Source organism: Myotis brandtii, unplaced genomic scaffold (genome assembly GCF_000412655.1).
Source record: "Myotis brandtii unplaced genomic scaffold, ASM41265v1 scaffold30, whole genome shotgun sequence".
NCBI lineage: Eukaryota > Metazoa > Chordata > Mammalia > Chiroptera > Vespertilionidae > Myotis > Myotis brandtii.
The window spans coordinates 2,296,449-2,322,225 of NW_005361458.1; the positions used below are offsets into that span (position 1 = coordinate 2,296,449).

At 41.8% G+C, this 25,777-nt stretch overlaps 1 protein-coding gene and 1 pseudogene across 5 annotated transcripts in view; one reads left to right on the forward strand and one right to left on the reverse strand.

Moving 5' to 3' along the window:
- Positions 1–25,777, forward strand: part of BNC2 (basonuclin 2) — a 296,688-nt gene that overhangs the window by 233,172 nt on the left and 37,739 nt on the right. The window lies entirely within an intron of this gene.
- LOC106726657 lies at positions 479–12,966 on the reverse strand (annotated as a pseudogene).

Here is a 25,777-nt window from a genome sequence, read left to right on the forward strand (position 1 = left end):
AAAATATTAACAATTTTTATATTGATTACATGTTGAATTGACAATATTTGGGACATGTTAGGTCAAGTAAAATATAGTAAAGCTAAGTTTTTGAAAAACAACTAGTTTTACCTCTTTTTTACATTTTTATTGTTACTTAAAAACTTAAAATTACTATTGTTTCTATTTGACTGTGCTGGCTTAGAAAATTTATATGTTAATTTTTAATGCCATTGTTTTAGTACAAAGATTCATACTGAAAGGACTTGCTAAGCATTTTGGAAAACAGGATCATTAGTAATGAGTAAAACATGACGTAGGTGATTTTGTGATTCCTGAAAATGTTTTGCTTATAATTTTGACTAAATCTACCAATCAGTAATTTTTTTGTCTCTTTCTTTCCTTTTTTAATTTATTTTATTTTATTTTTTGCTAAAAATAAAGGCATCTGTCACGTATCCCTGTTTACCACTTTTTTACAGCCGCTGGGACCTGTTGTTCATGCATCTTCATTAGCAGCTGGGGCATCCCCACCTTTGGTGTTTCCCGTGTAAATGACTTGAGCTCTGTGCCTTGAAACTAGTTTAATAAGTGCTTTACTAAGGAGCTCCTGAAGGGCTGCCCTGGCCAAGGAGCCGCGGATCTTCAGTCTCAGAGACAACAGGTGGGGTTATAACCTTGTAGTTGGGAACTTCGTTAATGGAGTTTGTCAAAGGTTGCTTTGTTAGACAAGACTAGATTATTGAGCATGTCCTGAACTTTGACTTCTGAGCACGTCTTCTTTTTGGCCTTGCCTCCAGATTTGTTCCCTGGGTCTTTGTCTTTCTTGGCCTCTTCTCTGGTATCTTTCTTCTTCTTGCCATCCTTGGTGGCATAGCACAACTGGAAGAGCAGCTACTAGCACCGCAGCCTTGATAAGATGGCCCAGGCCATTACCTTTTAAACTTGCTTTGAGTTTGTGCTGGTTTAGACTTTAATCTTTGTTCCTTGATTGGCTAGTGAGTAAAGCTAATTGAATGTCAGGGATTAGGATTCAAATATTTCATAAATGCGTCTTTTTTTTTAAGTGGGAACTTACAGCCAATACAATATCTAAAGCAGCACACTTAATCTGAAGTATTTACAGGCTGAGCCCTGAATCAGATAACTTCAGTGCATGGAAAGATAGAACCATTTATTTGCCAATTAGAAAAATTTTGTTTCCCTCTAAAACATTTGACACAGTAGCTTTCATGCAGAAACACTCTGAATGTTTCCACAGAGTTGCTTAATTTATTTATGTGAGTTCAAACTAGGTTCAGTATAATTTTTCAGTTAGTTTAAGTGTAGGCATGTTAGTGTTCTATAAACCCTGTTTGCCTATTAGTACTTGTCATTTGTTTGATTATTTAAAAAGGCTTATCACAAGGAGAGAACATGCTTCCTCACTTATGACTTGTTAATATCTTATTTTTTATGATATTTGGAATATTGAGATATAGTGTAGGTTGGGGAGAAAAAAACACCCTTGTGAATTTGATAGAAAATTAGAAACTTTTCAAACCTAAGGACATCGCTATGGTCTGGGGCTAACCTTACTGAAAGTGTGTGTAACGACACACTGAAATATAAGTGCCTTTCTGTACCATGTGAGGTGTGTAGTTCATTAGTACAAAGACAAAGAACATCACAAGATAAGTTTGTAAGTGGGTAGTATTAGGGCTTTTGCTGAATTGGATCACACAGATGTCTGAATATTTTCCAGCATTGAACTCTCTCTTCTAAACTTAAATCTTGTCCTGTTTCTCCATCTGTGGTCAAATATCCATGGAAACAAAGTGGTTTTCTCGTGTGTTCCCATTGGTTCCTACTGATCCTGCCTTAGGAAGAACCAAACCGACATGTAAAGAGGAAAAAGAATATGTCCTATGGCCGCCTTCCTTACAAAGGAAGACCCAGAGAAATGTTTATTTCTCAGCAGCCAATGTCAGTGAGATACTCGGCTTTAGGGGTACAGAGCAGTAGAAATGTTGTTACTGAGGTGTTAAGAGTGACAAGAAATGATTGTTTCTGAAGATGGCTCGTCGCTCTTTTCTCATAGGACTTGGCCGGGGTTCAGTGCTCTCTTTGGTCTGATTTGAATGGCATTTTATCAGTCAGACAAAATAATATTCAACTATTAACATCGTTCTGCTAAAACAGTTTAGAATAGAGATTTAATGTTCTCTCCTCAGTGAAGGGCCTGTGCCCACTGTGCAGGACTGTAATAAAAGGGAAACAAATGAGGCAGCTCAAAGTTATGGCTCTCCATGGCTTTTAGGTCTCTCGTACGTTTTCATAAAACATATATCAGAACTTCTGAATTGTTAAATTGGGTTATTTTTTTTAACGCAGTTGTATTCAAATGTGGGCCTGAGAGAAGCCTATTCAGTGCCAGTGTTCAGAGCAGGCTCTCTCCTGGCGGGCTGCTGTATTGCTGTGCTTATGTGCTCTGGGCTGCAGCCAGGGGAGGACAGTTGACCCCAAGACTGTGCTCCTAGTATCTAGGAGTCCTAGTTGATCTGGAAGTCAACTGCTGCACCTCCAGCCCAGCTCCAGGCTCACCCCCTGCCCTTAGGCAACCAGGTAACCAGCCCAGCTATCTCTCTTCTCATCTGTGAACGAAGAGTGTAGAGAGGGTGCCACTTCTCGGTTCCCCAGTGGATTGCAAAGGCGAAGGTGAGATGAAAGATGCCATGTGAGTCTCTCACATTGCTGCTGTTTACTTCCTTGCACGCCCTCCCCCCCTAGAAACCCAGGAGAGCTTTAAAGAGCAGAAAGTAAATTTTAGCTAAAAAATTTGAGAGACTGGTGTATCCTTCAATGTCTGTGTGAATGTACTTTTTTTTTGAAACGCGGTAAATTAGGGTTTGATTAAGTAAACATCACTCAAAACAACTTTATGGAGAGAACCTTTGACAGGACATGGCCCAGCTAGAGTCCTGGGAGGAGACTGAAATGGGTATATATTGATATTGGTGGTGGGAGGGGGGATTAAGATTAACTGCAAAATGGGCTTCAGCAATTATTCTTCATGCCCCAACCTCGATATTTACCCCAGCCTCAAACGAAGGAGAAACATGGAGGCTGCAAAGCCAGGAAGGAGATTTTTACCTCAAGAAGTAGAACTGCTGTGCCATCTCTTAGAAATGACTGAAATGTAACACTCCGTTGTTCCTTTTGCACTAGTCTCTCCCTCCCAGGCTGAAATAGGAGGAGGGGAAGAGGCCCCAAATCATTCAAAGGAGATGGATCACCAGCGCAGGTTGTTTTGACTCAGTAAAGTCCTTAGCATTAAAACAAACATCCCGAAAACACATTAGCCTCCCACCATACCAGTGGAAACACACAAAGCAGGAAGCCTGCTGGGGTCTTTAGGGAAATCTTGAGTGCTTTGGGGTGATTTATTTTCAGAGGGTTTGAACTTAGATCAGCTCAAGAGAAGATGGGAACATCCAGGATGGTGGGAAAGCAGAGTAATTGACTCCCTTTCCCTCTCAATAAATGGTCTCCCTGGAAAGCCATCACAAGTAAACGTTTTGTTCTATTGCTTCGCGGAAGTGCATAGTGTAGCGAAGGAATGGATTGCATGGAACATGTTTGTTTTTGTAAGTGCCAGTGACAGGAGATGATGGCAGTGGGGTGCAGGACCAGCCTTGACAGACCTGTATGATGCCACCACTGGGTTAATGCAACGTTGGTCTCCTGTCAGAATAAGCAAAAACTGCAGAAGGCTTGTGGCTGTGAAATGGATTTGGCCTCTGAATCCAGAATGGCCCACGAACCAGGATTTCGAGTAACCGGTGCTTAATGAACACTCCTGACCCAAGTTTGCAAAAACGCAAACCAGGCTAGGAAAGGTTTACGGAGCAGGAGGACACTAGAGTTAGAAGAGACTTGGAGGGCTTGCGTACCCAACCATGAGGCAGCTTCTCTTTCACGCTCAGAGCACCTGCATTAATGTTGTTAGAAATGGTTCTTTAGGACAAAGCTGAACTCCCCGAAACTGTCTCAATGAAAACTACGTAGTTATGCGGGTTCAGAGAAAAGGGAAGCCAGAAATACTCGGGGTGTGTGTGTGTGTGTGTGTGTGTGTGTGTGTGTGTAAAGAATTTTTCAGGAAGCTCAGGAGCCATGAGCTCTTCTGTGTTAAGGATAGTATGAAACCACTGTACAAAAGAGGGCTTTCGTACAGTGGTTGTAATTATAACCACAGGGATACTGTGTTCTCAAACAAACAGTCAATCTCCCGATACCAGGCGGCCTGCAGCCAAGCTTCACATATGCATGCGTGAAACAGTGCCTCTTAGTAATCTTCCCCATCACTTGTCATTGGCCTTCCCCTCACAGTGGAAATGTCTTTATAGTCTGTGCCTGCCCTATTGCTTTTGTTCATCTTAGGTTCATTGTGTCTGTTTCAAACGGTGAAAACTTAGAGGTTCTTAAGACAGGGCACCTAAAACTTAAGGGCTTGATGGGTGTGCACGTGTCGAAATTAGTGCGCTCTCTCGGGAATTCTCCATGATGCAGCGTGTGTCACTGGAACAGTCGGAAAGAGGAAAATTAGATCCGCTTGCATGCCAGCCAGCTCTGTTTTTAACACATGATTATTTTATCGGGGTGTACATTAATTAATCTTGAAATAAGATCCTGTGTGACATTCGAAGTTGTGTTGAATAGCTTGGAGTTTAAATATTTTAGTTTTACAACTCTGTTATGCTGGCAGCCGGCACTGGTGTCTCCGTGAAGTCAGCATATGAGCCCTGCTTGTGGTGACATCTGGAAAGCTTGTTTTATCTCTGAGCACAGTTGTAGACAAATGGAAGCAGACAGATGTAAGGCTGGGGTGGCATCTTTGCCTCAAGCACTCTCTGGCTGTACATTTTCCAGTGTGTCAGAAACAGGGAGCTTTTTTTTCAGGGGTGGAATAAAAACATTCTGTCACATCCATACACCCGCTGCTGTGCTGCCTTTTCTGAGCTCTGAGGTGTAAAATGGCATACATTGTTCAAAATTTAACAAGAGGAAGAGTGAGGAGTCAGTAGGAAGTGCCTGAGTCTAAAGGGTACTTGACACAAAGGCAAAAGAAGACGTGGTGTCATTTTAAGTTAATCACAGCCCCTTCTCCTGGGAGAGCCAGGAGGACTGGATAAGTTGAAAGGGGATCTGGAGCTCCCCGTATACTTTTCTCTTGCTGCTGTCTTTTTTAAAAATATTTCTTACTGATTTCAGAGAGGAAGGGAGAGAGAGGTAGAAACATCAATGATGAGAGAGAATCATTGATTGGCTGCCTCCTGCACAACCCCCACTGGGGATGGAGTCTGCTTCCTGGGCATGTGCCCTGACCGGAATTGAACCATGACCTCCTGGTTCATAGGTCGATGCTCAACCACTGAGCCACACCAGGTGGCTGGCTGCTGTTTTGATCAGTCACTGTGTACAGTATCCACCATGTACTAAGCACCACTGTGTACAGAGAAGTCTCCCTAGTCGTGTGTGTGGGCGGGTCAGAGAAGCCTTGGGGAGAGCGCTGTGCTGAAAGATGAGCACCTGGAGGTGAGAAAGTCAGTGACATCGCTTCATGGTTGGCTTTCATGTCATTTTGCTGAGGGACCATTTTCTGAGACATTTTTATACCGGGGCAGCTTACCTTTTGCACCATTCTTCTTTCTTTGTTGAACAGATAAGTATGTCTCAAAATAGATACACACACATGTATTTGCTGGGATTTGGGCTAAAGCAAGCCCTTTCCAAAGTTCTTGACTTTATAACAGCAAGAGAACTTGCTGTACCTGTTATGGGTGTGAAGTTGATATATTTTCATCTTTGGGGATTTCTGGCTTCATATTTCAAACCATGTAACCATTGCTAATCATTGTTAAATATGTTTTACTGAAATTTTAGTCTGTTTAAGGACTAAATTGCTCACTTGCAGTGAGAAACACGTAACTTTATAGCATTGGAGTCCTCTATTTGGGGAAACCACACAAGAAACCACACAGATACATGTCCTTTGAGAGCAGTGAAATAATGGAAATGTAGGGAAAACAGTGTGGCCGAAGGAAGTGAAATATTTTCAGTGGCTTGTCAAGCACAAGGCTCTCTATGCTTCAGCTTGAGCAAGTTCTCTTTTAGTGGCTCAAGGTGGTTGAGAACATCTTTTTTTTTAACTTTTTTTCAGCAATAAAGTTACATTATGCTATTAACAGGGGAAAACACAGATGTCCATTTCCTGTCCCATTCCCACCACACCATCATCAGTCTTCTCCAAGTGCCTGGTGTTGAGAGCCACTGAGCCCTGATAAGTGCCTCTGTGTGTACAAAATGGGACTTTGTTGTTTTACATGCTGTTAGGCATGGCGGAGGAAATAGACGTGTATCGAAAACGTGCAGCAAATTGCCATCTGGACTAAATGGTCCAGTCAGATGGACTGCCGGGGCTTTAGGAATGCCTGAGCGAGCCGATGGGCCAGCCACGGGAAGCCCCTGGACCTCTGCATGACCTTCACTGAGGGCCACCTGAGGGCCCAGTGACTCCATCAATGTTCTCTCAGACCCAGTCTGGCCGGAGTGTCCTGGGTTTTTAATGCCATAGTGGTTGACTCCTGTAAGTTTATTCGTTTAAATTGGGAACAAGGAGGGAAGGGAATCTTGGGATCCTGGTTTTGCCTGATAATGTTAGGGCTCGAGAAGAGGTAACAGGTTTTATAAATTATCTGCAGGCCATAGGGTTCGGCAACCAAGATTTCATGTCTCATCATCCCTCCAAAGCTGAGAGCCTAAGAGTCCATGTTTATAGCCCCCTTCCTCAGTGCCAACTTACAGTTTAAACTATCAAAACAGAGACATAATTCCTTCTTGTGTCACTTAATATAAAAGATCCTCCCCCCCTCTTGGTTTGGGTTTCTGTAGCTGGATATTTCGAGAAATTTAAAAATGTTTGCTGACACCATTAGGTTGACATAGTGGGATATAATAGCTAGCAGGGACTTTGTACCCATGATAATTTGACTTGCTTATAAATTAAACGATTTGGCTAAATCTATAGTATTTTTAGTCATCTTGAATTAACCAGAAAATCCTGGAAGGCTGGGTTTGGCCAAGATTAAAATTATCCTTTGGTACCATTAAAACAAAATTATGGGTCCCTCATGGTATTGGTAAATACGAATCTTATTTGCAAGTTGATCTTATGTTACTATTGTTATTGATAATACTTTTGGTGTCTACAGTATGCTAGACACAGTGCTAAATATTTTACACTAGAGGCCTGATGCACGAAAATTCATGCAAGAGTAGGCCTTCCTTCCCCCAGCTGCTGGCACTGGCTTACCTCTGGCACCCAGGACCTGGGCTTCCCTCCTCCGGCTGCCGGCTGGCACCCGGGACCCAGTCTGGCTTTCCTCGAGACTCTGGCAGGCACCTGGGACCCAGGCTGGCTTATGTTTTTATTATTATAGATGTGTTTATTGAGTATTTATTATATTGTTATGTTTCAGGTATTGTGGAATTAGATGATCATAGGTAATTCTCATACTAATCCCATAAAGTTGGTTCTATTACATTAGACTCCCATTTGGTCATTGACTATAAAGGTTCAGAAAAGTTAATTAGCTTGCACTAGATCACACATCTTTGTGTATTGGATTGTGTGTGTAGGTGTGTGTGTAGGCATTGATTTCATTTTCAGCGCATATATTTACTTACTATTCCCAATACATTTTAACAGTAATGTACCTTGTACATGTATTTTTCACTCAGAAACAAACAAGTAATTGTTGATTTTTAAAAATGCACTGAAACTGAGCATCTCCCAAATGAAAACAACCCATCAGTTGGTGAGTTTGCAGTAACATCAGTGATCATAGTGACGTGACATTAGATTTATGTCAGGTATAGAGTTCCTTTGGTTGCCAGAGAGGCAGTGCCTTGTGTTGGTTGGTCGAAAAGACTGTGGTGTAGGTCGCTGGAGTCTGAATTCCACCTCTGCCACTTAGGAGCTCTGACTCTTTGTGTCTCATGTTTCATGTCCTTAAAATAGTGGTGATAATATTAACTACTATTTTATGAAGATACTAGGTGTATTGAATGAGCTAAAATATGCAAAGCACTTAGACTGACACCTGCCAGAGAGTAAATACTGTATGAATATTAGCTGCGTATCACTGTTTTGTGGCTGGTATTATGACAATAACCTAAGCTGACACCAGGGGACCACAAGCAGCTTGCTAGTACTTTCCAGATTTTTAGAAAGATGTGGAGACTGTCAAAGGTAAGCATGCTTCCAAAGGTTAAGCCTTTACAGATAACATTTTCCTGTCTTTGTGCTGAGCTGTTAAGATAAACAGATAAATAATCCAGCAGATATTCGACCCCAAGTGCATAAAGGACTAGAACTCAAATGCAAATAAGATCATATTAGTGTAAATTAAGCATTTGAAATGCTTATATTTCATACTTTAAAAATGAGTGCTGACCCAGTAATATCAGTAATTTCCCCGCTGAAATTGTAAATTACATGACTGTAGTCTCATGCTGATCAATGATACAGAAAAAAAGAACTCTCGCAAGCAAATATAATAAACTGGTAATTGTATAATTTATATGGCACATATATGGATGCTCACTGTACAGTTCTTTCAACTTTTTTGTATATTTAAAAGTTCTAACAAGAAAATATTGGTAGTGGGAGATTCATGTAAGTGTTGCCTCTCAATCACTGAAAGTAAAATAAACTTCTCTGAAGCTTGAAAAGCTTTCCGCGGCCCTGTGTTCCTTGGCATGATAGATGGCAGCAGCTTGGTATGCAGTGTGCACAGGAACACACCCTCTGAAATACCGTTTCAGTCTAACGTGGGGATATACATACTTTCCAACCATCCACTTTTTCTTTTTTTTTTCAGTCCTTTTGTTTTGTTTTGTTTTGTTTTTAATCACTGCATTTCCATTTGCATGTTGTTCATTTGCTCAGTGTCAGTGTCGTGCTTCTCTTGACTCAGAGCTGGAAGGTCTTTGAGAGAGAGAGAGCTGGAAATACAGGAACCACCAGGCAGTGATTTCCACTTAATGACACTCTCGCACAAGGACATTCCTTTGTGACCTAGAAAAGTTTGCCGGGAGCCTTGTGGTTCGTGTAGACTCACCTTTTCTGAAGCTAGTGAGCACCTGTGTATTAGATGATCTTTACTTACTACACCTAACAGCCCTTCCATCTTGTAATTGGTGTTAAAAGATGTTTTTTTGTTTTGTTTGTTTGTTTTTTGTTTTGTTTTGTTTTTAAATCTTTAAATTCTTTATTAGTTAAGGAATTACAAATGTGTGGAAAGGTGAATATTCTATATTACATGAACACTGAAGAGTTAGATCAGGAAATAGGTTCTAGATGCCACCTGAGGAAAAAAGCAGCACTTTATAACCACACAGAACGAGTTTTCCTTGGGAAATGTTTGTAGTTTCTCCTTCACGCCATGTGCCTTTTTAAGAAAAAGGGCACTAGCTCATTAGCTACAATTATGATGATGGTATAAAGTATCCCCTTTTCCATGTGGCTCGGACCTCATACAGAATCTTGCGTTTCGTTCTGGGGATCACACCGTGTGAGGAGCACCGAGCCATTGAGGTGTGTGACCACCAGCAGTGGCCAGGATGGCCACAGGTCTGCAGGCGAACCACCGGGGAGCCCTTGAACACACTGACAGTGTTTGGTCTGGAGCAAAGCCTGCCAGAGCGGAATCTCCTCCCGTCTGGGGGGGCTTCCACATGGACCAGGAAGCAGGCTGATCCTGTGAGTGCCTCAGAGGACTGAAATTTATAGGAGGGCAGATTTCAGTCCCCTGGAAGGAAAGAAGCTTAGGAGTTAGAGCCACGAAACAGCGAAACGAACGGCCTCCTAATGTAATGAGCCAGACACAGCTGAGGTTTTTTTCTGCCTGACTACTCCTGTCATCTGTGCGCAGCTATGGCAGGATGCAGGGCCCACCCACGCCTCTTTCTCGGGAGAATGATACTTCCTGAGCACCTACAGAAAGACATGCCGAGAAGTTCAAGTAGGGAGGCCGAGGATCTTCCCCCCGAAAGCAGAGGGTCCTCTTCATTCTGGAGTCAGTTCCAGGGCAGGAGCTGAAGGAAGTTCCTTACAAAGTCGGTTCTGAGGCTGCCTGTCCATGGGAGCACTCGAGGGAAAGTACATCTAAGTCAGTATCCCAGTAACAAAGAAATAGATATATTAGTTTTTTTATTAAAAAGAGCAAATGAATTCTGTGATGTCAAAGCTGAATTGAAAATATAATTATATAATATTTATTTTTTCTCCATATGTATTTTATAATGTTCCTTTTTTGGGGGTTATAAGGAAAGAGTCTAGTTATATCAAATGTCTTCCAATGAAGGCCTTCGTTGTTTAGCATGTCTGTAACTACAGGCAAATCATGCAGAATACTTGTTTCTTTGTGTTGGGGAGGTAAACACAACTAAAAATTCAAAGATGCTTCCATAATAAGGCAAGAGCAATAATAGAATAGCCCTCTCTTTTTTGGAAATATGTTTGTTTGACATTTTTAGATAGCTGGCTGTCTATCATAGTGATATAGCCTTGGCTGCTGCTTATATGGTTTCAAGTCTTGGGTTTGTTAAGAAATTAAAGAGAGTTGTTGTCTTCTTGTTCCCTTGTTACATTTTTATCAAGGAATGTTTGTTTTTATAGCCAGATGCTGGCAACTAAAGGTAAAGCACATTCTGAAGCTGAGTGATGCTTTGGCCCATTCTTGGGCGGGTGGTCTCTGTCTTGCTCCTGCCTCCCCCCTTCCTGTCCCAGGGGAGCAGTGTGGGGGGTTGGGACACCCTTGTATTTCAGTCCCCATTGCATATCCAAGGTCCTCTTCAGGGCTTCTGCTCCTTTATCTTTCGTATGGATCCTCTGTCACTTCTGTCTTCACTTGGTCCTTTTACCACTGCAGACAATACGTAAAATCCACACATGGTAAACTTTTCGTGCATTTCAAAGCCTTTGCTTCATTATATTTATTTACAGTATAATTTTAGGAAGGATCACCTTGGGACATGAAAGAGCGATAGGAGATGACAGGATCTTGGTATCTTTAGGTAAACTATCAGGTGACAGTGGTCGATTTATCATTTAGCCATTTAACCTATATTTAGTCAGCTCCAACTTCATGCCAGGCAGAGCTGCCAGATTCTAGAAATTAAAGTGGTGAGCAAGGCAGATGTGGTTCCTGCCCTCACGGAGCTTACTATCCAGTGGGGGAGATGGTGTCACTAATCATATAAGCCTAATATGTATAAATTTCCATAAATTCTTTAGTTACACACACACACACACACACACACACACACACACACACACACACACGGCTTAAGAAAACAAGTCACCTGGGGGACTTCTGGAGTTGTTTTCTGGATAAAGCAAGCTTTGATCAGAGAACGGAAGGAGGGCCTGCAGGAAGGAAGTGGGCAGCAGGGAGGTGACAGGCAGGAGGCACAGCCTGCTGGAAGGGCTGGGGTACAGACTTATCGGGTGCCCCAGGTTAGGGCAGTGCAGGGACGCCTTATAATACACATTTGCCTTCTCTGCTCTGCCTCTGTTATTTTGTGGACCTTCCAGAATTTTCCTGGGATTGTCACCCACAGGGCAGGATATGCCGTTTTTATTGTGATGACTCATAATCCTCTATTATTCCAGGTGATGGGACTCCTAGATGCAGCAGAACTGGCAAAGGTGTCAGTGTCTCAGCTCTGGATGCCAGATCTTTAGGGGGAAGCCTTCTTGGCTCTTAATGGCGGATAAAGCAAAACTGCTGCTCAGGGGCTTCCCCTCCAGGCTGCCCTGCGCAGGGAGTTGATAGGAGATCTTTTGGACGGGGGAATGGTTTCACTGTTGACAGAAAGACATGGTGAATTTGATTAGATGAAATTAGGAGCATGTGTATGCTTGACAAAGTGAGCTAATGAAGGAAAATGCATCAAAAGGATTTATGGTGAATTGATTAAAATTTTTCTTTGCGGAAAGCGCTTCTGGCTTAACACTTGGAGTTATAAGGCCATATCAGTGCTTCTCGGCTCTCTCGCGCCTTTAGAGTAGCAGTTTGGGGACTTTGCTTCCCTTTGAGCAGCTGCTCCGTCTGCAGCGTACTCGGTTGCAGGCAAAAGTATTCCCAACCTGCAATCTGAATTGCACGGAGGAAAGAGGATAAAAGACACTATTTGATTTATTAATTTCTAGTGGATTAGAACTACAAATGTTTGCTATGTTTTTAATTTGAGAAGTGGAGAGAATCACAGCAGCTTTTAATTATGCATTTTGTGTAATGCAGCTCTGAATAGAGCAGAACAAAATTAAAATTGTGGATCAAATACTAAATCTGAGTGGATGCTAAAGTGAGCTGTAGTGTAATGCTAATGGTTTTGCGTCTTCCTGGCATTATGTCAATAATGGCTCTAATCACATTAAGTAGAGAGCCCATTAGCTTTTTCTTTGCGGCATCGCGCACCATAACAACATACTACGGAGTTCTGAAATAACTTTTGACATATTTTTAAAAGCATTGCCTTGTTCGGGCGAAGAGGCAAGTATGTAACATGTGCATGTGTGAACACAGCTGTGTTCACCGTGCTGTATGTGCAGTGACGTTCTTTTGTTAGGGTGGGCAGACCCTACCTGACATGGTCTTTAGGAAATGCAACCCAAAACCCTCATTTGTATAAATTTCATAGATTACATGCTATTTTCATGAGACTGAAGCTCTCCTGGATTCCACCGTGGTATGAAATCACATCTACTTCTATAGCATTACACCTACTAGTAGAGGGGTAAACAGCCTTTTGCTCTTTCCTTTCTTTGCCCCATTCTCAAGTGGCATGGCATTTGCTAACTGTCCAACTCACTATAGTTCTGTTTCCATGTTGAAGCTGGAACAGAGAAGTCTGGTTGAGTTTCTTTTGTTTTGATGCCATTTCGGGTCCATTTTGGTGGAGTGCTTTGTGCTCCCAACATGAGCTTACCATGTGGTGTTTATAATGGGTGTTCTTAGTGACTGGGAGACTAGGATAGTATAGTATGTGAATATTCCTTCTTCGTGAGTAGTAACGTGGGAGAAATAGGGAGTATTTTTAAACTTTCAACCAATTAAAAGTTTTTCAGAGGAAGCTTCAAATATAATTACAACACTTTGAGTTTTTCTGTTATCATGTTATCTGAAGATAAACTAGGAAATTGACGAGGGAATTTTCAAAACAGTAGCATCCAAAGGCACTTTATTCTCAATACTGATGGCCCAGTGCACGAATTTGTGCACCTTGAAAGGAACTGTGGGCCTTGAGGCTACAGTAGGTACAGGGTGGGTCTTGGCTCATCCTCTGCCCCCACCCCTCTGACTGTCTGCAGCCCTGCTCTCACCGCCGCCACTCCCACGCACTAACGGCGCTGGTCCCGCTCACACCGCTGACAGCACAGAGTGATTGGGGCTGGCGCCAGCAGTGAGTATGAGTGGCAGCTACTGCCCCTATCGCCCCGCAGGAGCAGGAGGAGGTGGAAAAGCCCTCAGAGGCAATTGGGGCCAGCAGCCGCCACTTGCACCCGCTGAGAGCGCCAAGTGATCGGGACCCGCAGCGGGTGCAAGCAGTGGCTCTGGTGCTGGCTGCAGGTGCAAGCAGGGCTGGCGCTGGCAGTGGGTGTGAGCAACGGCTCGGGCGCCGTCAGCAGGTGTGAGAGGCGGCTGCCGCCCCAATCATCCCTCAGGAGCAGGGGGAGTTGGAGAAACTCTCAGGTTCGATCGGGGCCCGCAGCCACCACCCCACCCACTGACAGCGCAGAGTGATCGGGCCCCACAGCTGGCACCGGCAGCGGATGCAAGTGCCGGACAGGACTTATGCCTGTGGGAGCAAAGAATTTTCAGTAACCACCAGAGGCCCACCCTGATGACAGTAACCAGCTCACCTGCTCCACCATCCACAATGGCCAATGCCCACCATGTCCCGTGCGCGCCCCCTTGTGGTCAACGCACATCATAGCAACCAGTTATTCGGTTGTTCTGCCATTCGGTCTATTTGCATATTAGCCTTTTATTATATAGGATGCATATGATTTGATGACATCTTTCTCCTCAAGCTTTAGTCCAACCAATATATAACTGGACAGCCAGGCTTATAATATTGAGGGTTCATTTTTGATGTTTTCTTCTTTCTTATCTCCTCTATCCAATTGCCACCCCCTAGAACAGCGGTTCTCAACCTGTGGGTCGCGACGCCTTTGGGGGCCGAATGACCCTTTCACAGGGGTCGCCTAAGACCATCGGAAAACACATATATAATTACATATTGTTTTTGTGATTAATCACTATGCTTTAATTATGTTCAATTTGTAACAATGAAAATACATCCTGCATATCAGATCTTTACATTACGATTCATAACAGTAGCAAAATTACAGTTATGAAGTAGCAAGGAAAATAATTTTATGGTTGAGGGTCACCACAACATGAGGAACTGTATTAAAGGGTCGTGGCATTAGGAAGGTTGAGAACCACTGCCCTAGAAAGTTGTTGCTTCGGTCTTCTAAGTAGATGTTGCTGCTTCACCTTCTAAGCAGCACTTAAACTCACCCCTTCCTTCCTATTCTTGTGCCTCAACTCAGACCCTCCTTGTCCCTTGCCTGTTTTCATGATAATGTTCTTCAGTGTTCCTCATTCTGCTACATTATGAATGATTTTTCAAGATAGTGACAACGTATAGTGCTGTGTATGTGGAGTTCATTTTTTCCCTAAGATGTGTTCTTTTAATTGAGAGTGCATAATCCTCACTTTATTCAAGGGGGTTAATCAAGCATGAGCAACCTTAAATTTTACAGCTGATCACTGTGCATTCTGTTCGTGCCGTTAAGAGTTCAGTTCTCTTAGAACATGGAAAACAAATGCTACTGCAGTCAAGCGTCAGGTATCTTGTCTGTTTATCTGTGGTATCAAAGACCCAGAGAATTTGGAGGAACATCAGACAACTTTAAAATTATTCAGATAAGCTGTAATATCACATGACTGCTCCCCCAAACGGTAACACATTACTCACTGGATCTTAAGACATTTTAAGTACTTAATCATCATAATACCTTAATGAGATAGTCAGGAGTAAAATCTAAATCACTTTAAATTGGGGCAAGGAGAGGTGAAGTGACTGCCCAAGTTTACTTAGCCAGTGGTTGAACAAGGATCAACTCTAGAAATAATTGCCTTTTTATTTTTATGAGTTAAAGTGTTCTCCCACTTAGCCTTTTAATCCAAAAGAGTTAACCTTAGTCCCTTAACGGAATTCATAAGCGCTGCTTTATATACACATGTAGCAGTCTTACCTTTTCTAAACACTTTCAGGTTTGTTTCTCATGAGAAGCCCGATAAGAGGGGAACGTGAGGTCTCCTTCTATAGGTGAGAAATAGGAAGTCTGGTCTGTTGGGACAGAATCTAAATTTGTCCGACCCTCCTCCATGGCATTCTGTTGTGTCCTGCTGCCAGGATGGCTTCTCTCTTCTGCATAGATGTCACGTCTGTGGTGACAAGTACTATCCTGTCTGACTGGATACTGAGAACATCTCCTGGGGAAAGAGACGGGAGCCCTCTGGCTTAGCTTGCCCATCACTCTCCAAAGTGGTCCTCCAGATGCCCTTCCTCTAACGCTGGTGTCTCTTTTCTGTCTAGATCTGCCCTGAAATGTGTCCATAGCTACAGCTCCCCCTTTGGGTAGAGGACCTATATCCAGCTCTTGTGCTTCCACCTCCCTAAGTATCCTACTTCTACATGTTCAAATGTTTACTGACTTCAGAGGCCTGGTGGCACTATCAGTAAGTCTACACGGACATAATTAAAAATGAATTGTTTTATATTTTACCCCCTTTCCTAAGAAGTTATTTCTCATACATTCCCACATGGACCTTTCACTTAATATTCAATAATCTCTAAAGGGTAGGTTCTGTGTTGTTTCCCCTGGCAGTTCTGACGTTTCATAAAACATAATTTTTTAAAAGAAGAAGAAATACAATGTGGATCATGCCTGTATTTCAGAAGTTTCACCATGTTTGGAGGCTGGGGACTGGTTTTGGACTGAGGGAATCAGGACTCATTCTAAAAGGGGATGGAAGGGCACTGAATAAGTGACTTTGTGTGAATTTTTGCCCTCAAAGAGCACACAGTCAAGTGGAGAAAGGAGATACACGTAAGAATCTAGGCGAGGTTAAAGCAATCAGGACATGTTTAGAGAGCTTAGTTCTCAGTTTTTCCTAGTTTCCATCATCCTCACATTGCCAGACCAAATGCAGGGCAGCAAAGCATGTCTTGTGGGTTATTATCATCTTTCCTATCCACATACCGCCTCCCCCTTTTTTCCCTCCCTCCCTCCAGCAAGTGGGAGGCAAAGGAGCAGACAGAGAGGAAAAGGTTTAGGTTATATATCTGCTCTGTCCTCGAGTTCTTTCCCCTTTGGTGTCAGTGCAGGGCAATATCATGTTTATGGGGCCTTTAGAAGTCATCCTGACAGACCCTGAGAAAATCAGCGATACAGTTTGAACATCCTCTTTTCAGAGCTTTTGTTCCTGTATGGTGAAAGCAAGATTTACTCCTGATGAGCTAAAGTTTAGTTATGTACACTACCTAGTTTGTTAGCAATGCTTACAATGTAAAAAGCACACATAGCTGTAAAATGTAATATTCCATATCATCTAGGCTGAATAGCACATAATTAATTTACAAATGTAAGATTTTTAACTAGACATACGCTTACTCAGAAAACATTTTTTTTTCATGAGCTTGCTGTGTGCTAAATGATTTGAATATTAAAGTAAAAACTGCCTGGTTGTTGACAAAAGCTTGCGTCATGAAAACCTACAGTTATAATGCTATATAATGCTTGTGTCATTGGAAGTGTGGACAAATAGGAAGTATAAGAGTCTACACTTTGGTGTCGGACTTGAGCCTAAAGGCCATCCCTACTTTTTATTGGCTGAGTCACTTGAATAAGGTTTTTAACTTTTCTAAGACTCAGGTTGAAGATGCTAATAGTACCCACTATATCAGTGATGGCGAACCTTTTGAGCTCGGCGTGTCAGCATTTTGAAAAACCCTAACTTAACTCTGGTGCCGTGTCACATATAGAAATTTTTTGATATTTGCAACCATAGTAAAACAAAGACATATTTTTGATATTTATTTTATATATTTAAATGCCATTTAACAAAGAAAAATCAACCAAAAAAACGAGTTCACGTGTCACCTCTGACACACGTGTCATAGGTTCGCCATCACTGCACTGTATGATGGTTCTTAGGAAAATTATTCAAGATAGTGAACATAGCCGAATATTGGTGGAAAGTGAATGCTCAGAAAATGTTAGCTATGTTACTGTTTACATGAAGGGGAAAAGCCTCCCATGTATCTTAGGCCAGCAGGGAAGACTTCCCCAAAAAGGTAGGCAGCAGTTGAGGGGACACTAAAAATGATGACTCATGGAACATCACCCACTAAAGCATGAACTGTGAGGAGTGTTGCTCTGTTTTGGAATGTTGTGATCAGTATTGCTGGAGCATAAAAAGATTCATGGGAGATAAGCCTGGACAGGTAGCCAGAAGCCAGGTCTGCAAGGGCCTGCTGCTCGGAAAAAGGTGTTTTGAGTTTATACTCTGTGCCAGTCATCATTCTAAGTGGAGTGAATTTGTTAGATTATGAAAAATGGGATATAATGTTAAATTTCTGTTTCTATTTATTTTTCCTTACCTTGTTTTAATATTTTTACAATATTAATAATATGCATAGAATGTAAAGTGGTTATTAGTACAAGAGTACATGCAGATCATTTGAAAATGATACTCAGCCAGTACACAAGTATGCCCATAGTAATTATTTTTATGACTGGTGTTTTTCTCATTGGTTATGGCATCCATTCAGATTGATTGTTGCTTGTCCTTCCCAGTTATTAAAAAGTCTTAATATCACTTCTTTAATTGCGTTTCATCACTGATCATGAGTCTTTTGACCACTGCTCTGGGAAATGGAGAGCCACCGGGGGGTTTGGAGCAAGGGAGTAAAATGATTAGAATCAGGTATTAGCATCATCACTGGGGCAGCATCCTGCGGGCTACGTTAGCATTGAAAAGGGTCAGAGGAAGAAATATCACTTAGGCCTAACCACATCGTTCATAGTCGAGGCACACATATCACCATCTTGGTGGAAGACTTATGGAAGGAGGAGAACTAATTGGTTTAACTTTTCAAGGGTCTATGAACAGAAAATATATTGTTCAAATTTTGAAAGACAGCATTACATCAAACCATATAATGATACTGGAGGCCCGATGCACAAAATTTGTGCAAGGGTAGGCCCTAGTAGCTCTGGCTGCCTCAGCCCTCGCAGCCGCCCCAGCTGCTGCCTCGCCCCTCCCAGCCGCCCGGCTTCGTCTGGAAGGTTGTCCAGACAGTCATTCCACTGTTCAGCCGTTTGGTCGATTTGCATATTATGCTTTTACATTATAGGTAGTTGCCAAAAAACAAACCCAGAGACAAAAATTGAAGACTTCTTTCAAAATATTCAGAGGAGAAAGGAAAAGTAGATACATTACGTTGAGGAGAATACAGGCATAATGTTTAATAATGTTAATAACCCGAATGGCAGAAGCACTGACAACAAGAACAAATGCCCAGGCACTGGCCCATATTTCATACCAGTCTAGCACATATCAGCTGAACATTAGCCTGGTGGGGGGAGGATAAATAATAAATGTGTATGTATCTCCTCATGTGTGTGTTTGTGTGTATAATATATATATATATATATTATACATATATATATATGTTTTAAATATTTCTTAGCTATAATTAGCCTCTACTATATGCCCCTCCCCATTTTAAGCCATTAATCTTTGTCCTCCTGAGTTATGAATTCTGTTCTCAGAGGAAGAATTAGGAAGTAATCTCCCACCAGTGTTGATATGTAACTCTCACTTGCAACAAGTGGGAATTTAAGTCTGAATTTGTCAGTGCAGTGAAATGGCATTGAGAACACTTATACTTGAGCAGATCAGTCCAGGGATTTAGGAGATGCCTATATGCTCAAAAGAGCAAATTTACAATGTCACCATTTTTCTCTACTTTCCAAAATGACCTCAGAACATCTTCTCACTGACCTTCATTCAAAAAGTTAGCTTTATTTCATTTTCCATGAGATTACCATCTATGTTTCCCACTACACACAGTGAACACACTCTTGGCTTCCTTCTGTGTGACTGCATGCCTTTCATAGCAACCATCCTTCTCTAAACCAAAATGGAAGGAGTGACAAAGGAAAGGAAAGTTGCTTTCAGGAATGAAAATGGAAAGGGACAGGCCAATGGATTCGTACACAGAAAGGAAGAAACAGGTGAGCTCTGACTTGGGGAGATGGTCAGATCAAAAGAAGAAAAGGCCCTGGCTGCCGTGCCTCAGTGGTTGGGCATCAACCTATGAACTAGGAGGTCACGGTTCAATTCCCGGTCAGGGCATGTGTGCGGGTTGCAGGCTCATTCCCCAGTGAGGGGCATGCAGGAGGCAGCTGATCAGTGATTCTTTGTCATCATTGATGTTTCTATCTCTCTGTCCCTCTCCCTTCCTCTCTGAAATCAATAAAAATATTTTTTTTTAAATAAAAGAGAAGAAGGGGAGGATGGGTCTAGAATTGTGAGAGTAAAACCAGGAAATCACAGAGTGGAAGGGAAAAAACTTCAGGTAGACCTTTGGGGATCTGAAGCACAAGAGAAAGAGAACATTAAATAACAGAAAAAGCACAGATGAAAGCAAAGAACAAAGAGAGGGAGGGGGCCGTTCTTCTGGCAAAGGAGATGGAGGTGACGACCAAGAACAAGCAGTAATGGAGCAAATGACCTTTTTGGACTGAGGATGTGTTCTCTCTTCCCCATTTCCATTGTGAAAGAGGGAGGAATGATGTAGCTGGAAGACAGATTGATTCTTAACTATCATACAACTAAAGCCCTTTGTGTGAGTGCCACTTGCTGTTTGGTGGGATTTTATCAGGTATTAGGTTCGGGGGCGGGGGGGGGGGGGGGCATTTCTTCCCTTTTCTCCCAACTTAATATGTTGACTTTTTATGTTAGTCATTTTTGCCAACAGGAAGTATAAGATTTGGTCTTGGTTCCCACTTTCACACCAGTTTGCACTTAGAGGCAAGAATTTAATTCAAACTTTTGAGAAGCTAGAGGAGTAGATGCCTCTATCTCAATGTAAAAGTTGGGGGCAGGAATTTCAGGCGGTTGCTCCTGGGCTGTTTTAGATGGATCACTTATTAATTCCTATATTAAAGCCAAATTTCATTTCCATTGGCATATCATGTTTCAGCTGGCATGGATCACTTTTTTCTTTGGCTAGTGAATGGAGATGATTTTGAGGTATGAAAAATAAAGAATGCGAGTGAAGAAATCCTGGCTTAGCTCAAAGATGGCAGGAGGATTTCTGAGAGAGTGGGAGTAGGAAAGCAATCCATGGGCTTGCCGATGGACACTCATTAAGTGTTAATAGGAACTGCATGTGACGAAAGGCAGACGGCTCTGAGTTTATCTTGTAGCTGTATGTCTACAACTAGAAGTATGCGAATGAAATCAAGGACACGCATCAAAGATGTTATTTGTTAGGAAACAGAAGCAAGGGTCTGTTTACTCACATACCTCGAAGAGAACACCACCAGCATTTCTCAACTGGAAGTGCACAAGAAGCGAGTGGCCTTCCAGCTCAGTGGCAGGTGGAAGAAATAAATCTCATATCTGAATAAATTCCCAAGAAGGTTGAGAGCCCCTGACATAGTAGGTATGTAAAACCGTGTGGCTGACTGTGAGGCCTGTTGCACTTCTGTAACCTCCTTGAATCACTGGAGCGAGCAGTCCCTGGTGAGGGAACAGGTCTCTGGATTCTGCGTCTTAAAGGCCTTGCAGCTGTGATACCTGAAACCTTACCCTCCCTTGTTTAGTCCTGGGTCATTGGAATGCAGGCACTGGATTGAAGCGTTTATTCATAGCAGATTAAGAATATAAGTCTCTGTGAGGCCTCACTTAGGAAGCTCTTAGAGGATTAATAAAATATTTACAAAATAACCTATATGATTGCTTCATTTTTGAGATATTTGGCTCTAATTGCATCATAAATCCTTATTCAAGTGGCTTCTCTGTGCTGTGAAGGAAGTTCTGCAGAAGCAGAAACGGATTCCTGCCATACTTTTATTAAAAACAACAAAGATCCTGGTTTCTCTGCACATACATGTTCTCTTTCTTAGGCACACGCAGAGCCAACACCCCAAATGCCAGGAAACCGAAGGATAAAATGATTGTCTTAAAAAAGGCACCATGATTCAGAGAATGGAATTAGCATGTAAAGCATTCAGAAAATGCATCCTATTGTAAGAATGCTATCTCTGCATGTTTTAACATAGCACCTGTAACCAAGAGACTCTGAAGCTGACCAAAGTGTAGTTATTCCAGTAATGTAAAGAGTATGGATATAATTTTTTTTAAAAAAATTTAATCTTTGTCTATAAGTCTGTTGTCACTTATTATTGCTGTTTTATATGCAGTCTCAGTAGATCACATTGTACAGTCAGATTTCTAGATGCAAGGTCACGGTTTCGGTTACTCCTTGGATTTATGCTAAAGCTATACCTGTTTATGTAAGCAATCGTATACCCAGTGCCTGCCCTGTGCCTAGAATTAGCTGAGGCCTGTTGTGAGTGTTTGTACTTCATTTAACTCAACCCTAATCTAACAATCTTTTTGTAAATAAATTAGTGGGGGGGGGCGGGGTTTAATCCTAACCAGAGGATATTTTTCCCATGGCTTTTGTCTGAGACAGTGGAAGGGAGTGGGGGAAAGAGAGAGAGAAACATCAGTGTGAGAGAGAAACATCGATTGGTTCCTCCTGTATGTGCCCTGACCAGGAATCACCAGACCCGAAACCTTTTGTTCTATGGGGCCACACCTCAACCAGCTGAGCTACTCAGCCAGGGCCTAACTTAAAAATAACCCTAAAAGGCATGGGTATCAGGTATTGCTAGTCTTGTTCATATCTGGGAAACTAAGGCTCAGAGTGATCACATAGCTAGCAATAAAAGACTTGGTGTTGGAGCACAGGCCCATGATTTCATACTCCATACTGTATTCTCTTTACTTTTGCTCGCATTTGATTTTATTTGATTTTCTACTCCATTCTTCCTCCCCTCACCTCCACAAAGGGGGCATTTTAGGACTGTAAGCATGTCCTTTTTACCTCCATTGTCAATTATCTTTAATGCCCTTTTACTGAATTTCCCTTCATTGTGTGCCATTCATTGCTCTTGTTTGTTGCTGCCTTTTATTCTGTGATATAACTTGGATTTGGCCTCTTGATACATGTTATATAAACTTCAATAAAATATTTATTAGATTATTAAAAATTTTGCCAGAAATCCATATTAAAATGTTCTTCAAGGCTAAAAAGTATTTATCTGGAGATATTCTGCTAAATATAATGGAAATATTTTTACCCCATTTCCTTTCATTTTCTTTCTCAGCCCTTGCAGAAAGGGATAATGGAGCTGGCAGCTGTGGCCATCGGAAGTCTGTGCAGTCTGTGGTTTATATATATATGAAAAATATATGCATTTGCCACAGTTTTTTTCTTTTTATTTGATGATAGGTGCAGAAGCTCCAACTTTCCACTTGTCTTACTTGTGATTAATTGGGATGTCTTTGTTCTCTCCAGTATAAGATCTAAAAACCAGCCTCTGTCTTAGCTGAATGTCAGTGCAGCTGCTGTTTGCATGCTGTTTTCTTTGTTGCTATGTGTGTGGGTGCCTCGGGCCCAGGTCCTGAGTCCCCCTTCTCCTGCTGCGTATTGCCTGTGTTTCTGTGGAGAATGGTAATGTTCTTGGATCAGGGACTGTTACATAGAGGTGTGTTCTTCCTTGTTGGCTGGGAGTGATCAAAGACCACACCATGCTTCATTTTGCCCAGAGCCTCAACTCCCACCCCTCATCTTGAGTGAAATCCATTGCAGAGAGCCCTAAAGCCACAGAAAACAAATCCAACACCTGTGGCCTGAGAGCATTGCTTACAAAGGCCTGGAAACTCCCAGAATGTTGTTTATGAAGTACGCCCTCAGTTGGGACTCACAGGAGTTGCTGTGTCTCTGGTTCCTTTTCTAGCTGCATGTGAGCATCAGACCTTTTTGTAGAGAGAGAAGAAGGTCATGTTATACAACACGATCTCACATGTCTGGACAAATGCTAATTTACGACACTGAATTCTGACTAATATCCTGATGGAAGGAGGAAATACATGCATATGGGTGTATTTTGACTTCCATTGAACTCTCTAATTGTTTTTTTATGCTTAAAGAAGGATTTCTGTCTTGATCAGTGGTGTTATTCACAAGAGACTGTAGGATTTCTGCACTCACCTTGCCTTTGTGAAGTGGAAAGAATGTGTTTTCTTTTGCCATATCCCTACTCAGCAGGGTTGCTCTTACTAAAACCAGGAAACTAAAAGGAAAATCAGTGCATGTGTTTGCCCATTGTTCTCCCCTCACTCTGGATGTGAGCTAAAATGCAGTTCCTAGCCTTCATGTGTGCCCTGAGTAATGGAATAAGTAAGTGAGGCAATGCATATGAACGCTTTCCCTTAGTGCTTGGCACATAGTAAGTGCTCAGTGAACAGTAATTGCTCATTTTTTTTTTAGCCAAATTCACATTGCACCCCTCTCTTTAATGCAGATTTTTGATAGCCCTTTAGTTTTATCTGAAGGTCTACCTTACCAAAGAGCTTTAGGCAGTGTCAACTTAAAAGCAGAATTTTATTTTGTGTACTTTGACATAAAGTTGGTAAATTGGTTTGAAAACAAAATGCTACATTGATTTCCATTTCCTAAATGACTTTATGTTTCTAGCGGATTGCCATAAATAAGTTGGGTGTCATATTAGTAGGCTAAGAACTGACAAAATACTTCCACACAACATGGAAAACTTTCTACCCTGTTTAAATATAAAATCAAAATGAGATTTGTAAAATCCTCGTATTGATTTTTGTTATCAGAACGAAATATTGAAAGGGACCACAAAAGCTGCTTTTTCAGTCTCTACTGGACCAGAGTCTAATAATAATATTAGGAATATTATTATTTCCTCTAGTAAATAACATATCAAATACTCATTTGAATGGGTGCTCTCTAAGGAAAATGAAGCAGTGCAGTCCCTTGGCTTCTATGAGCCTTAATCTCATCTATTGTTATTGTACACTACGATGGCAGGGTTTTTTTTATTTCTCCCTTAGATACAGACTGAGTGTTCAGTAGTGTTTTTTGAACTCAACCTAACTTGATACTGTAGACGGCACTACTAAATTATATCCCCTTCTGCTCAAATGAAGACAGACATTTTCCTGTCTCCTACATGTCCACGCATTCCTGGGTCAGTGACCAGAACTGAGCTCGTGGCCTAGAACCACAGTGATTCAATCTGTTTTTGTGTCGGATGGCAGTGGGGTGCAGTTCCAAAGCAGTGGTGCATCTGAAACAGTGATGGGCAGGCGCGCAGAGAAGTGTTAACAAAGCAGCCTGAGAATGCTATCCTTAGCAGGTTGGCCGTTGGCTGTCATCTGGGAACTTGGATTGGGAGGGTTGGGGATGGGGCATGTTTCCACCAATCGCTAAGTGAGTGGCTCGCTGTTCTGGATGGTCTGTGTTGAGTATTTGCTTTCCTTCTGAGAGTCTGGAATTTTGGATTTGGGTCCATGTTAGGCAATGGGTACCCATGCAACCAAACCCCAATAAAAACCATGGGCTGAGTTACTAATAAGATTCCCTTGTAGATAGCACTTTACCTGTGTTGTCATTTCAATGCTGGAGAAATTAAATGCATCTTCTGTGGTTCCTTGGGGAGAGGACTCTTGGAAAGATGCTCTTAGTTTCTTACGGACTTTGCCTCATGCCCCTTTTCCCTTTGCTGATTTTACCTTGTTCCCTTCAGTATAAGAAATCTTAGTTGTGAGTATGATTATATGCTTAGTCCAATGAGTCTCACTGAACCTGGATCTGATCTTAGGAAACCCCTCCCAACACAGTAGTACAACCTAATTTAATTAAGTACAACCGAACTTAGTAGTACAACCTGATTCCATACAAGGAGAAAAGGCAGGAAGTCTGAACGTGTGCCTGAATATTTGCCTTATGGATACCCCCATTCTCTAACGATTTCTTCCTAAGCTCTTCTTCATTTTGGTGATGAGTTTAGTAAATATGTTTATACTGTAATTTGGTGGGCACTTGTGGCACATTCAGATATCAATGTGAATCCATTTCTTGTTTTCTGCTCTCATTGGAACTGAGGTATAAAGGAGAGAGAGACCTGATACAATGTGTTTTTTTCTGTCTCACGCACACATCCACATATACACATATGCACACATTTTCCCATTACCTACTATTCCAATAATCAGAAATCAGTATTAATTAGAATTCTCCTCATTGATGGAATATAGTGACAGTTGACTCTCATTTAGGAACACTTTATGAGTTAGCAAAAGGAAATAAAAATTACCTTAGAGTTAATTTAGGAGGGTGTTATTACCTTTTTTATACCACTTCTTGGGTGTTTATGTAAAATATATGCCTTTTCTTACTATACCAACATAGAATTGTCAGAGTATAATAGCTCTCTTCATTTGAAAGGACTCTGTACTTACATCTTCCATGGGGAAATAAAAAAAAAAAAAAAAAAAAAAAA